Raw genomic sequence first — 15,044 nt, 5'->3', positions numbered from 1 at the left:
GGCGAATCACTCCTCTGTGGCCTCAAGCGAACGGCGATGTTGAGAGACTGATGCGTACACTGAACAGAGCTCTTCGCATTGCCGTCGAGCAGGGGCAGGATGCGGAAGCAGCACTAACTAAGTTCCTTGATGCGTATCGGCATACACCGCACTGCACTACGAAGTGTGCCCCAGCACATCTCCTGTTTAAAGAAGCACCACGAGATGGAATACCGACGGATCCATCCTGGAGCCCACCGGCACGGGATGATGTTGCAGTACAGGAGAGGAGAGAGAGAGCTAACAACAAAGCCAGTGAACACCGGAGAGCCCGCGAACACCGCATAGTGGTTGGAGACAGGGTCATAGTGAAAGACCGACATCCGGGATGGAAGTTCAGGACGCCTTTTGAACCAGAGGTGTGGACGGTGCTATCGGCAAAAGGAACGATGATAACAGCCGGAAGAGGCGATGTGAGGGTGACCAGGAACGCATCGTACTTCAAGAGAGTCGGAGAGGAACTGGCGGGAGAGCCATCGCGTGAAGACGCGAGTGAGGAGCCGTTTGACTTCCCGGAGCGAGCCGACACCCCGGAGAGGGCGTCCCCGAGGCAATGGGGGGGCACTCCGCCAGGAGCCTCCGGTCGGACCCCGACTGACCGTCAGGAGAGTCAAACCCGAGCGGAAGAGCATGACCCCCGGGGCCAGGGTGAGAGCGGTGTGTCCCACAGGGGAGTAGGCTCCAGGCTGCGCAATAACCCAGCTCCAAGCCAAAGACTCCGAGACTATGTTTGCCCCTCGCCTTGAGAGAGACTTTCGAAATGAAGGGCACTATCTAAAATGTTGGAGGGATGTAGAGTGCCACTCGGCCTCTACAATACAATGTATACACACATACACGCATCCTCCACCCCTCGAGGCGGGCTCGCCTCGAGGGTATAAATAAAGGTATCGGAAGACCGCTCGGGGTCTTTCCGGTTTAACCAACACACTGACTCACCGTCTTTGTATTGCGACGTTCCTGTCCCCATACACGTGGCCTATCCTGGGTCACCACAGATGCCTCCTGTCGCCACTACTATTTGTTTTGGCAAAAGAATCCTTAGCGATCTGGGTGCGACATGCATTGGCAAAATGGTGTATTTGATTGAGGGCTACTAATCATGTGATCTCATATGCGGACAGCACCCTCTTTTATATAGCCTCACCTTGTGAGTCATTACCTGAGCTGTTGAGACTCTTAGATTAATTCAGAGATTTGTCAGGACTTTGTCTTAATCAAATCAAATCCCTACTTTCCCCATTAATGAACTTGGCCAGCCTGCCAATAGACTGCCAATAGACTGAGTCCTGTTTTTTGGTCTGCGTTGGAAAATGGCACACCTCTGTTATTTAGGCATACAAGTGGAACACACTGATGCTCAGTTACTGCACGTAAATATGGACCAAGTTATTGACACATTATGGAAGTCAATCGCTTTCTGGAATAAGCTACCGCTTTCATTGATGGGCAGCCTTGCGGTGTCTAAGATGGTGGTGCTATCCCGGTGCCTTACTTTGCCCCATTCTTAAGATGGTCTTTAAACAACTGCACTCAGCACTTATTTCGTTATTCAGGGCCGGCTGCCTTAGTAGAGTGGCCCTACTTATGTTGACCTGGCGATATGAGGTGGGAGGACTTGAGGCTCCCAGACTTTACCTGTATTATTATGCTGCACACCTGCAACATGCGGCCCAGTGGCTAGATGAGGGTGGCAATTGGGAAAAATGCTTATTAGCAGGACAGGTAATGCCAGAACACCCGCCCGTGGACTTGATGGAGGGAATGAGCATTGCCGGTGACCAACCATACATAGCTCGCCACACTGCACATATATGGCAACAATACGTTGAAGTAGTAGTGAACCATGCCGCTTTTCATCGGGAACTCTCTATATGGATATTGGCGCCAGTTCGGCAAATGATGGATCATATGTCCTTCCAAGTATGGCAGGAGGGTGAGTGTGCGTTGCTGGGAGACCTGTATCTGGGCAAATTCTTTATTATATATGAGCAAGGCTGTGAGGACTTTCCACTAGGTCAAGGCCAATATTTACACTATACAGGACTGACCAATATCGCCAGGACGACCTGGCCCGAATACCCTACTACTCCACAGACCACGCACATGCTAGAAATACTACTGTCCTGTGGCGCAGGTCGACATCTGACTACCCACTGGTATAGGGCTATGAGACAGGACTCATCTGGTCCACCGCCGAGGGTTCATATAGCATGGGACATGGACCTCGGAACCCCATTAAAGGACAGTGCGAGGACTGCCATTGATGAGCGTACAAGCACAGTGTCATGCAATGGCCGTTTTAAACTGGTGTATCATAACTTTCTACATCAGACATACATGATCTCAAAGATACTCCACTGAATAAACCCTACAAGACCTGACGATTGTCCACAATGTGGAACCAGTCGTGCAGACTTTTTACACTTAGCTTGGTGGTGCCGCTTAGTACAGGGCCACTGTACGCAGAGGATGGCTGAACAGCACAGGATCACAGATATCCATATAGACAACACTCCACTACACTGTTTACTCGGCCACATAAAAAAACTAAAGAAACGTAAAATGATGTATAAATACTTACATTTGAGGCTTGGTGTTAGCTCGACTTAGAGTAGCCATCTCCTGGATGGGTCAGTGCGCTGCCACAGTAGAACACTGGCACCAAGATGTACAAGAATGGACACTGGCTGAAGAGACTCACATGAAATTACAGAGTGGAGGGATATTTGTGATGCTATTTGGAATCCAGTTGTGGAAATTGACTTTACAGATTGTACAGAAACAGATGTGGGTGAGATGGAAGATGACGGCGCATGTAGGGTGTTGCCCTCCACAAGAGAAAGATCAAATGCATAAACTATTGGATAAATGAGAATGCTTGTAAGATATTTAGTTGTTGCACCGAGTCATCAACCTCTAAGTCGTTATGTTGTAATTGTACTGCTGCTGACTGTTTATTGAAAATGAGAAATAAAGGTTTTCTTAAACAAAAGCATCCCATCGATCACGTTTTGGTAAATTTCTGTGTGACATCTTAAGAGGGAAGGATATGCCCAGACGTGGGCCCCATTCACACTGTTACACTGGAACCAAGCTATACCTGACACCTGACAGATGAGCCCTAATGAGGGCAAAACTGGTCTTGGGTTGCTTTTTTTCCACTTCAGGGAGGATCTGGCTTGGCAAGTTCAGGCAGGACTGTTCCTATTGGAGGAAGGCCAAGACTGATTTGCAAATGGCTGGGTCTAAACTGATATGGCATGGTGTGCAAAATAACGATGGACTGGGATGAGGCCCCATGTAACCACCAGTGGCTGAGATTAATTCAGGCATTCCAGCCATCACTTTTTTTAAAATCCATTATAATCAGGCACCTATCATAATATAAATATGTGGAGAAAACATAGGTGTTTTAGGCCATTTCAGTTTAGTCTGAAGAGATAACAGTGTTTCATAACATGTTTTATTTTGAAAATATTTGATTGAATCAGTGATCAAAACCCTATAAAAACTCTGCGATTTGGCTATTAATTGAGAGAGATCTTCATGCTAGAGACCAAAGCATGAGTATTGTCTCACCTTCATTGAAAATTAGATAAGTATATCCTGATAAACGGGGGATGACCCGGATCACCAAGTTTGTAGAATTTACTCATGTGTGCAAATGTGCTGATGCTATCATGTCGGCCTGAACTGAACGGAGAGTATCTGTGTGTTGCTGTGTCCACTGATGTGGTGTGAAACAGGTCTGATTGAGTCATAGAAAAGGTTTACTTTTTCTGCGTAATCCAGAATGTATGTTCTGCCAAATTTAGGAATCCTAAAATGGATTGCAAACCATTCAGATTCTTTGGAGGTTGGAGCAGTGCACACTTTTCTAAGAAGTTAGCTGACAAGGCTCTTGCCTTCACTTGAGAGTTCATATCCCACAACAGGACATTGAGATGGGCAATTTTAGATTTTTTTTAAATTAAATCTGTAGCCCAAGTTGGCGAATCCCATAATTATGTTGTTCACCCTGCTCAAGTGTTCAAGTAATGCATCGTTCGTTAGGTAGATGTCATCTACATAGGACACAGCCTCCTCATAGCAAGTTTGTAATATTTCTGACACTTTTCCCGAGAATAGCCACAGGATGTTCTTATACCCTTTAGGTAAACTACAAAACTTTCGCTGAGTGCTGATCGCAGAAAATGCTGTAAAATATCTGCTTTCTGGAGCTATATTCTGGCAGAAGAATCCATTTGAGATATCTAATGTTGTTTGGTATTCCTTCAGCACAATTTTATTCATTAATGCGGCACTGTGTGCATTTTGAACTGCAAATGTTCGTGTGCCTGTGTTTAAATGTCGGTAATCTAAAACTAAGCGATATGTGTTGTCGGGTTTCATTACTGGAAACAAAAGATTATTCATCGGGAAGGTCAAAGTCTCAATCACACCCTGGTATTCGAGTTGGTCTTAGATTTCTTTGACCTGTCTTTTTGCATCGTTTTTTATAGGTTACTATCTCTGTGGATTTGGAGTAAATTTTAATGGGATTTCGTGGTGGGTAGGCTCCATGTCCCACCCTACATGGTTGCGGTATAATGCCGGAGCTAGCGCTAGTGCCCACTCCTGAGCATATGAATGTTTTAAAGATTCTAAAACGAGGTCGGAAAGAGCAGGCAAAATGGTGCTTTCCCCCTTTGGGCAATCCATCACAAACTCAGGTAGCCAATCCCTTTCTGCTAGCAGTATGTCATATCATATGACATACTGCTAGCAGTATGTCATATCCATATGTTAAGTTCTCCCAAAAGAGACCTTTAACCTTTCTTGAGATGTCCCCCTCTATTTGAAGTTTAATTTCATACAGTCTGTGCGGGACACTAACTCTTGTATCAGGTGTTTCCACCGTGATGTGTTCATTCAATACTGCTGTCACCACCAGAAAATCCTTCATGTTTTTACTTCTGTCACGCTGTTTAGCATGGTCAGAGACCATTCCCTGTTCAGAAGCTGAAGATGTCTAATCTTTAAGCCATCTACCTTCTTCTTTTTGAATTGAGGTTTTGCTTTATGTTGCTCTTCCTGTTAGATAATATAATCTGAATTTCAAAGTGGTTTCACTTTTTGTCTTTGGTCGATCTTGCTTTTGTTGTGATCGGCCGTCCCTCTTTGAATTTTTTGATGAACCCTGAAAGGAACTAAATGAACGTGTATCAGTGTCCTGATACCTATCAGGTTTTCTAATGTTATCACGATTCCTAAGGTGGTGAACAGACAGAATATCGAGTTTTTTATTTCGACCTACCAGAATATTGAGTTTTGAATATCGTAGGTCAAGAATATCGACATCAAGAATATCATGGTACAGAATATCGACAGTAAGGTAGGAAATAATATTTTATTTAATATCGAAGACAGTAATATCGTTTGCAAAAATATCATTGTTAATAATATTGATGTTTATATTAGTGTTCTGTATTTTAGTATGTGTGTTAAAAGTATGTGAGGTAATTTTTGGGGTATTAGTGTATTTTTTTTAAATGTATGTGTTACATTTTTAGCAGTAAATATTTTAATTTAAATTAGTTTTTGCGTAATTTAGTTCTGTAGCGGGTTGTGGGTTTTTAGGGAAATAGGGTGGGAATAATTTAATTATAATAAAGTAATCATTAATGTTTATTTATTAGTATTTATGATTAATTTATGATTGATTAATTATGAATTGGTTATGAATTAATTTTAATTAATTCTTAAACAATTATATAAATTGTGTAATTTTTAGGAGTGGGTTGTGGGTTTATAGGGGAATAGGGTGGGAAGTAATTTAATAAAAATATAGTAATTATTATTGTTTATGTATTAGTATTTACAGTTAATGTATTATTAATTAATTATTAATTGGCTATTAATTATTATTAATTAATTAATAGATAATTATATCGATTTTCATTTTTTTTTACGAGTAGGGTGGGACGTAATTTAATTTTAATAAAGTAATTATTAATATTTATTTAATATTATTTATAATTAAGTAAATAAAAATGTGGTTGTTAATTAGTATTAATTAATACATTGATAATTATATTAATTGTGTTTTTTATGAGTGGGTTGTGGGTTTATAAGGGAATAGGGGGGAAAGTAATTTAATTATAACAAAAAGTATTTATTAATATTTATTTATTAGTATTTATAATTAATTTATAAATGATTAATTAATAATTGGTTATTTATTTTTAATAATTATTGAATTGATAAGTATGTAAATTGTAACCCTCCGCTACCCAACACTTTCCCTATTGTTGCACTCACTGGAGTGGGAATAGTAATTTTTACCCCTACGCTATCCAGCACTCTCCCTACTGTTGCACTCACTGGAGTGGGAATAGTAATTTTAACCTCTACGCTATTCAACTCTTTCCCTACTTTTGAACTCACTGGAGTGGTAATAGTAATTTTTACCCCTTCGCTATCCAACACTTTCCTAACTGTTGCACTCTCTGGAGTGGGAATAGTAATTTTTACCCCTCCGCTATCCAACACTTTTCCCTACTGTTGCACTCTCTGGATTGGGAATAGTAATATTTACCCCTACGCTATCCAACACTGTCCCTACTGTTGCACTCACTGGAGTGGGAATAGTAATTTTTACCCTTATGCTATCCAACACTTCCCCTACTGTTGCACTCTCTGGAGTAGAAATAGTAATTGTATCCCCTCCGCTATTCAATATTTGCTTTACTGTTTTAGTTACTGCAGTGTAAAATGTATATTAAAAAGATTAAAAATATTGTAATAATTCAATTAGTTATATTTTTATTTATATTATTGGTGTATGTGCATATATATGGATTTATAATTTTTTTATATGTTTTAAAACAATTTGTAAGTTATCAAAATAATTATTTCAAAATATTATTAAGTATATATATTATATTTCATATATATATATATATATATATATATATATATATATATATATATATATATATATATATATATATATATATATATATATATGTTTCATTGATTTTTACATTATGGTGCCGATTCCGATCCTGTAAAACCCGGGTACGATTCGTCGTACGGAGCGTATTCTCCATACGATTCGTACCCGGGAAATCCACTGTACAATCCAGCAAGTACGATTCGTACAGAAATACCATTTCCGTACGAATCGTACAAAACACCGTACGGCTACAAAATACCTACGAGTCTGATCCTGGACAGCGCGTACGCGACGTCCGTACGGAGTCAGGCAGCGTTTTACGGACCAGCAGGTACGATTCGGCCCTACGTCACACCGCACAGCTATTCTTTTACGGCAGCCAAAAAAAGCCGGAAAACTGAGTCCGACGCGAAAACAGAGCCCCGGTACGCGACGGACAGCCATGGACCCCATCCTACGTGTCATCCCGGTCCTCTTAGCCTACGACCTGGTGCACCGAACCCGACGCACACGCCGCAGAAGGTGAGAACAACACCCAGGGGCCAAGGGGGGGTGAGGGCCAGGAAACATACCCCCTACCCAAATAAAACCTTCAATATTGAGGACATACATTACCTCAAGGGTCTGGTCACTCCGGGGGGCGTGTCCACCAATCCCTGCGTCACGCAACAACGGAAGTGGACATGTACGCGTACCCCTACGGCAACACTACAATAGTGATACGCACCGTACTCACACATACATAGCGTGGGTATGGTCCGTAGCACTATATTAGTGGTGCCGTGGGGGTACGCGTGGTACGGACCGTACACACGCCCTCAGAGCGTGTGTACGGTCCGTATCACCATTGTAGTGGTGCCGTAGGGGTACGCATGGTACGGACCGTACACACGCCCTCAGAGAGTGTGTACGGTCCGTAACAACATTGTAGTGGTGCCGTAGGGGTACGCGTAGTATGGACCGTACACACGCCCTCAGAGCGTGTATACGGTCCGTAACACCATTGGAGTGGTGCCGAAGGGGTACGCATGGTACGGACCGTACACATGCCCTCAGAGCGTGTGTACGGTCCGTATCACCATTGTAGTGGTGCCGTAGGGGTACGTGTGGTACGGACTGTACACACGCCCTCAGAGCGTGTGTACAGTCCGTAACACCATTGTAGTGGTGCTGTAGGGGTACGTGTGGAACGGACCGTACACACGCTCACAGGGCGTTTGTACGGGCCGTACCATGCGTGGGTATGGGCAGTATCACCATTGTATTTGTGCCGTAGGGGTACGCATGGTACGGACCATACACACCCCATGAATGCGGGGGTACGGTCCGTATCACACGTACCCCTACGGCACCAGTACATTTGGGATACAAGGCGTACACACGTCACAAATGTTGGCCTACGGCCTGGTGCAGCATATTACCTCTATATTGGTGTGTGTGTAGGCCCAGGACAGCAGTGTACTGCACCAAGGTTGGCTGCATAGGATTTCCAGCAGTGGACAGACATGTGAGGGGTGGGTGCAGAGGACTCCCAACAGTGGACAGAGACATGGGGGTGGGTGCATATCACACCCAGCAGTGGACAGACATGTGAGGGGTGGGTGCAGAGGACTCCCAGCAGTGGACAGAGACATGGGGGTGGGTGCAGAGGACTCCCAGCAGTGGCCTGCAATATGAAGGGTGGGTGCATATCACTCCCAGCAGTGGACATGCATGTGAGGGGTGGGTGCATATCACTCCCAGCAGTGGACATACATGTGAGGGGTGGGTGCAGAGGACTCCCAGCAGTGGACAGAGACATGGGGGTGGGTGCATATCACTCCCAGCAGTGGACAGACATGTGAGGGGTGGGTGCAGAGGACTCCCAGCAGTGGCCTGCAATATGAGGGGTGTGTGCATATCACTCCCAGCAGTGGACAGACATGTGAGGGGTGGGTGCAGAGGACTCCCAGCAGTGGCCTGCAATATGAGGGGTGTGTGCATATCACTCCCAGCAGTGGACAGACATGTGAGGGGTGGGTGCAGAGGACTCCCAGCAGTGGACAGAGACATGGGGGTGGGTGCATATCACTCCCAGCAGTGGACCGAGACATGGGGGGGTGTACATCATTATCACATGACCACAACTCCATGGGTGTATGTACGCATCCCTAACTGTGGACAATGATGATAGAGCCATAACAACACATCACTGACAGCAGTGTCCCACTCCCATGAGGATGGATGTCACTCCCCCACTGCATGACACACCACATGTGGGTGTGAGGACAAATAACACATGCATACCCACCCCTGGCGGATGCAGCACAATACACACACTGAGATCATGCCACAAGACTGTATAGTCATGTCACTGCCTACTAAACTAAGTGAGCCAAAGGGAACACACACTGTCACGCACATCCCAGGGCTGATAGGAATGTTCAGGTGCTGGGCCAGCCACCAAGATGTTGTCTCTCATGGAAAGACTAGGGTGGAGTTCCTACAGATACAATGCCCACAATTGTGAGTCAGGTGCCCAAATACCCTGCAGAAAAAGTACCATATGTGTGCTAGGCCGGGAGTACACACATGCATAGTGCTGAAAAGGGAGAATTTCTCCATGAAGGCATTTCGACATACTCAATACACAAGTACAGTGACTAGCAAGGATGGCACAGACGATGCAGCCGGAGACATTGCTGAGCAGGCATGGCCATAGTTGAAGGGATCCGTCACCAACAAAGGAAAGCACAACAATTGTGCAACTCTTTGCAGGGAAGATGTCAGGTGCCACAGAGGAAGGAACACTCCTTGGGACAATGTCTCAAAACCAAAATAACACACACTACCAATGATTCTTTGCAGAGACCTTGTGATGGCACGCAGAAACCATGGTCCACCTCATGACCATCAGAGTAGAACATTTCTCAGAACCATAACACATTACCACAACACCAACTCCAGGACCCTCAGCACCAACATCAATACCTGAAATGCAATATTGTGCAAAAGAAAAAAAAAATTAAATGACACTATATACAAAGGCCAATGGCCAGTCCACAATAGAAGTCCATGGGGGGACACGGGCACGCGTCTCCCCTAGCTTGCCTGCACATTGGAACCCTCAGGTTCATCGACCGTGGGGGGGCATCATGTGGAGAAGGACCAGGCACCGCAGGGACAGGAGGGGGAAGGGCAGGTGTGGTGGGTGCAGGGGTGGACGTCTCCAACTCAGGGGGTGGGGCAGCGGCAAAGGTGAATGTGAGCACGTCGCTGCACACTGCTGCCAGGGCGTCCAGGCTAAGCCCAGCACCGGAAGAAACCCCAGGGCCAACGGAGGGGGGTGGCCGAGGGATGGGGTGCAGCGCTCGTGGGGGAGGGGGTGGACAGAGGGGGGACTTGATTACCCTGCCCGGGGACTTCCTCGCCCGCTTGCGGGGTGGTGTCACAGTGGGGGTGATGGGCAGCTCTTTGGGTGTCGGTTTGGCAGGGGAGCCAAGGAGAGTGCTTTTGGAGGGACTGGGTTGTGAGGCCTGCGGACTCAGACTGTGGCTGCGTGTATGTCTTTTTGCCCCAGACCCAGTGAGTGTGCCTACATCCCCCTGAGTGTGTGTGACAGGAGGTGTGCGCTTGCCCTTACTTGGTGGTGTGCTGCCTGTGTCTGGTGGGGTGCGTGCTTGGGAATGTCTGGGTGTGCATGGGACAGGTATGAGAGAGGGAAGTGTGGATGGGGCTGGGGTAGGGGGGAGGATGAAGCGCTGCAGGAGACTCGCTGCTGCCGTCAGTGAAGAGTCCATGGACCGCAGAAACCTGCGTTGTTCAGACATCGATGCTGACATGCCCCCCATGAACGACACCATCTGTGTTAGCAGTGTGGTGTGGCCATGGAGGACAGTCAGCACTGATGCCTGCCCAACCTGCAACTGCCGCAGTATGTCCACAGACTGCACTGAGGGCAGCAGGGGTGACAGGGGCAGGGGGTGCGGTGCCTGTCCCGAAGGAGACATGGTGGTGCCCTGCACGGACAGAAGGGACCGGAGCAACTGGGAGGGCGGTGCTGGGAATGGAGGAGGCGGGGACAGATGTTTGGCTGCTGCCAGGTGTTGTAGCAGCCTCCGCCCCCTCGATGAGGTCAGCCTCGGACCCGTCTGCATCGTAGTTGGAATCGCCACCAGACAGGTCCTCTGACTGACTCCCATCGCCCTCCGTGACACTGGCTCCCGCAGACTCGCCAGCACTGGTGGCACTGGTGCTGGGTCCCTCATCCAGGTCCGTGCAGGTGTCTCCCTCGGTTTCCAATGATGATGCTGTGGGCAAGGTGAAGATACAGAAAAACATCAGTCACCTGTATACATCTGACACATGAGTACAAAAACAATAGGTCACAGTGCATATCAGGCAATGCATCATGAGTAACAGCTAGATTACTCCGCACATATGTAAGCCCTGTACTCCCCAGTTGGTAGACCCACCATGGCACTTGGACACAAGGAACAATAGGACACACCAGCCCAAAACTTGAATGAGAAAACACTGAGGAGCTAGTGCCTGGGAACAGGTGAGCACAGCAATACAATGAAGTCATGCCACCTCTTGTTTACACTGAAAGAAACAGTAGTGGTGCACCCAAGGCAAGACACTCAGAGACCTGTAAGTACTTTGCAACACAAAACGAAAAAAAGTTGGTCCCTTGGGATTCACAATACTTGACACAATCGACATGGTCAGAATGTGGGAATGTGCCATTTTGTGAACAGAACACACATGTGTCTTCATAACAGATGGCTCCCAAGGAGGTGAACACAAAACTTCATTTACCCAGTCATTGAAGAAGCTGGCAGCCTTCTTTAAAGAAGCCACTGTTAGAAAGAAATGGTGTTGCAGAAAGTACATATATATGGGCCCACGGAGGGCTTGATGACTTGACACTCGTAAGTTGGTATCACCAACAACCAAGGACTTACCCAATTTCCACAACACTGGGGGAACATATATATGTATAATCTGAAAAACAGTCTCATTATAACAGTGCCTTCTTTAAAATTGTGCCAGCGTGTTCCCTGACAGTGTAAAGGTGGTTTGGTGTGCACTTCCTTGGGAGACATCTGTCATGCAGGCACATTATTGTTCTTAACAACAAAACATCAAACTAAAGCATAGAAAACATGAAGACCTGTTGACAAGTGTTGTGAGTGCCAAGGTACAATACCTTGTGACTAACAACTTGAATTATGTCAGTTGTCACATGGCCATCCGTTACCTGATGACACAGTTGCCAACACATCTGACCCACTGCCTGCCATGTGGAGTGGCACACATGTTCAAACCCAGGACAATGCATGAGCCAATGGGCCTGCTATTGTGTTGTAAAAAGGCATACCTGCACTGAGGAGACACCCCCATGGCAAGCCAGAATGCCCACACAGATGTCAGCACACAAAAACCAAACTACGTAGCATCTTGACCACACACTGGTGCAAAAAATAAATGAGCAGGAATCATGTATTTAAACAATTGACACATGCTGCAAAGCACAAACATTAAACCCTGCACAACATCACTGGGACACTGCACGTTGAGTCTCTGTCCAGCCAATTATCACACACGGGTCAGACCTGGCAAGGAGACATAAGGTCTGGCCATGTAGGCCTCGCCCGCACAAATCCCCCATACCTGAGACAATGTGATTGAGACAGATCAAGAAGTGACACCTCTTAATCAGGCTTTACTAAAATGTGCAGCAAGACTTCCCAAATGTACTCCACATCACCTCGTGAGACTTCCAACACATATTTGTGACTAACAACCATCGACAGATAGTTGTGAATAGACACACAGGCACTGCCCAGTGTGAGTATGCACAAGCCAAATGAGGTCTCCCTGTCCAGTGGACACATGTATCACACTTTGGATAAATACAAATGAGGCCACAACATTGGTCATGCATGCTGCAAGTGTGTTCATTTGAAACCTCACACTCCCATGTTGAGACTCATCATCAGTGCCAACAAATATGGACCCCCAACAGAGTGAACAGGACAGGGCACAGGCAAGGTAACAACACATGTCACAGACCACCCTCCCACATGATGCAGAAAGCAATGTGCACTTGGATCAACTGGTAGGCTAGATGACCATGTGCAATTGTGATTATACACAGACCAGGGGACACATGTCAAGCAGGCGAAGGGACGAATAAGAGCACCGGTTGACTTTTGGGAACAGAATATGCACTGCACATATAAACCCTGGTAGTGTATCCAGGCTATAGAGCACTTCCAAAAGCTGGGGACACACAACACAGCAAATAGACAGGTACCTACCCCCTCCTTGCTGCTGTCCCTCCTGTAACTGCCTATCCAGGTCAGGGAAGACCACTGCCAGGACACGCATCATGTGGGTGGTCAGGCGTCAGCGCCCGCCATGGGGGTGTGGAGGTGAGAGCCCCAGCTGGACCCGGGCGATCCGCCGGGTCCAGCACTGGATGTCCTGCCACCGTTTTCTGACTTGGACTAGGCGCCGACTGCGACCCCCCGCCACTCTCACGGCCCTGACGATCCGCTTCCAGATCCCCCCCCCCCTTCTCGTAGGCAGTTACCTGTGAGGATGACAAAGTGAGACAACATCACTACACCTGCTCCATGTCACAGAGACACACATTTGAACATCGATGATATGTTGAACAGGGCATAGGATGCTGCCAAGGAATAGCATCTTACTCATATAGACATTGGCCTCTGTGGAAGCCCCAATGCACTTCATGGCATTGAAACTACACAGGTGGCAGGAGTGGTGGGACACACTCCCTGATCATGGCACACACAGTGCATCACATGCAACACCAGGCTGATGGACAGCACCTCAAAGCAGTTACATGCCCCAGCCCACTGACGCAACCTCAGCAGAGTACACAGACACACACAGGTACAGATCAATCACCTGCCATTGGCAACAGCGGATACATACCTCACTCTGCACATGTGCCACTTGCCTGTGGGGTGTCACAGGTGTCGGGCTACCTCAGCAAGTCAGACACACAGCACGGCTTACTTCTCACATCAGATGGGTAGAGCTGTTGCCTCCTCCATGCAGCTGTGGTGCAACACGTCACATAGACACTCACTCACATGACAAGGAACCTTCACACACATCAATGTCCAGGAGGGCGTACACATCACTTGGACACTCTCACCACAGCTCCCCTCAACTCATACACATCTGTGGGTACAGTCACCGGTCACACCAGGGGGACCACTGAATCACCTCAGGACAAAAGCCAAAAAATGCCACCAAGGATTTGCCAGGCTGAATGTGTCATGCACTATGCAGTGAATGTCACAGTGAGCACAATGCAAGTGAGGAGTGCACACAGGAATTACTTCATGCTCTGCATGACAGACATCAGCCTTTCCCCCCCCTGGGACCCACTCTAAACCTCATTGTATGTCTGTCACACCTGGACACAATGCCAGAAGTGACAGTCACGAAAAAGATGCACAGTCAAAGGTAGTGGGGTCAGCACTCACCTGCTCCCCTGGTCTCCCATACAGGCTGGGGTACTGTGGGAGGAGGACATTCAGCAAGGCCTCATTCTCCTTAAGTGTGAATGGCTGTGCCCTCTCCACAGTCCGCAACATGGTGCCAGAGGAAGCACAGACAGCAGCATTGTGGTCGACAGGAAAGTTGTGCAGGCAAGTGCCCTCTCATGGGTTCTGGCTGACTTATATCTGTCTTGCTGGGGGCTTTCATTTACAGGAGTACAGAGTGATTGGTCAGACTCATTTGCATCCTATGTTTCCTCCAATCCCTTTAAACATACACCAATTACACAAATTTGCATGGTTCAAATTTTGAGCATCATAGCAAGGCAAACACCACTTTGCAACATTGTAATTTTTGGACCAACTGACTTTTCAAGCCCACATGATGGCCACATTGCAACTGAAATCTCTGTATCCATGACAACCAGCATGCATTTTGGGCCTAATACTTATCCCCTATGTAATTTTTGATTCAAAAAAACATGTACAGTGAGTTTCACACGTACCCATACACGTATGGCACCACTACAGTAGTGATACGG

This window comes from Triturus cristatus, chromosome 5_1, assembly GCF_964204655.1.
Source record: "Triturus cristatus chromosome 5_1, aTriCri1.1, whole genome shotgun sequence".
Lineage (NCBI taxonomy): Eukaryota > Metazoa > Chordata > Amphibia > Caudata > Salamandridae > Triturus > Triturus cristatus.
This window is presented reverse-complemented; position numbering follows the sequence as displayed.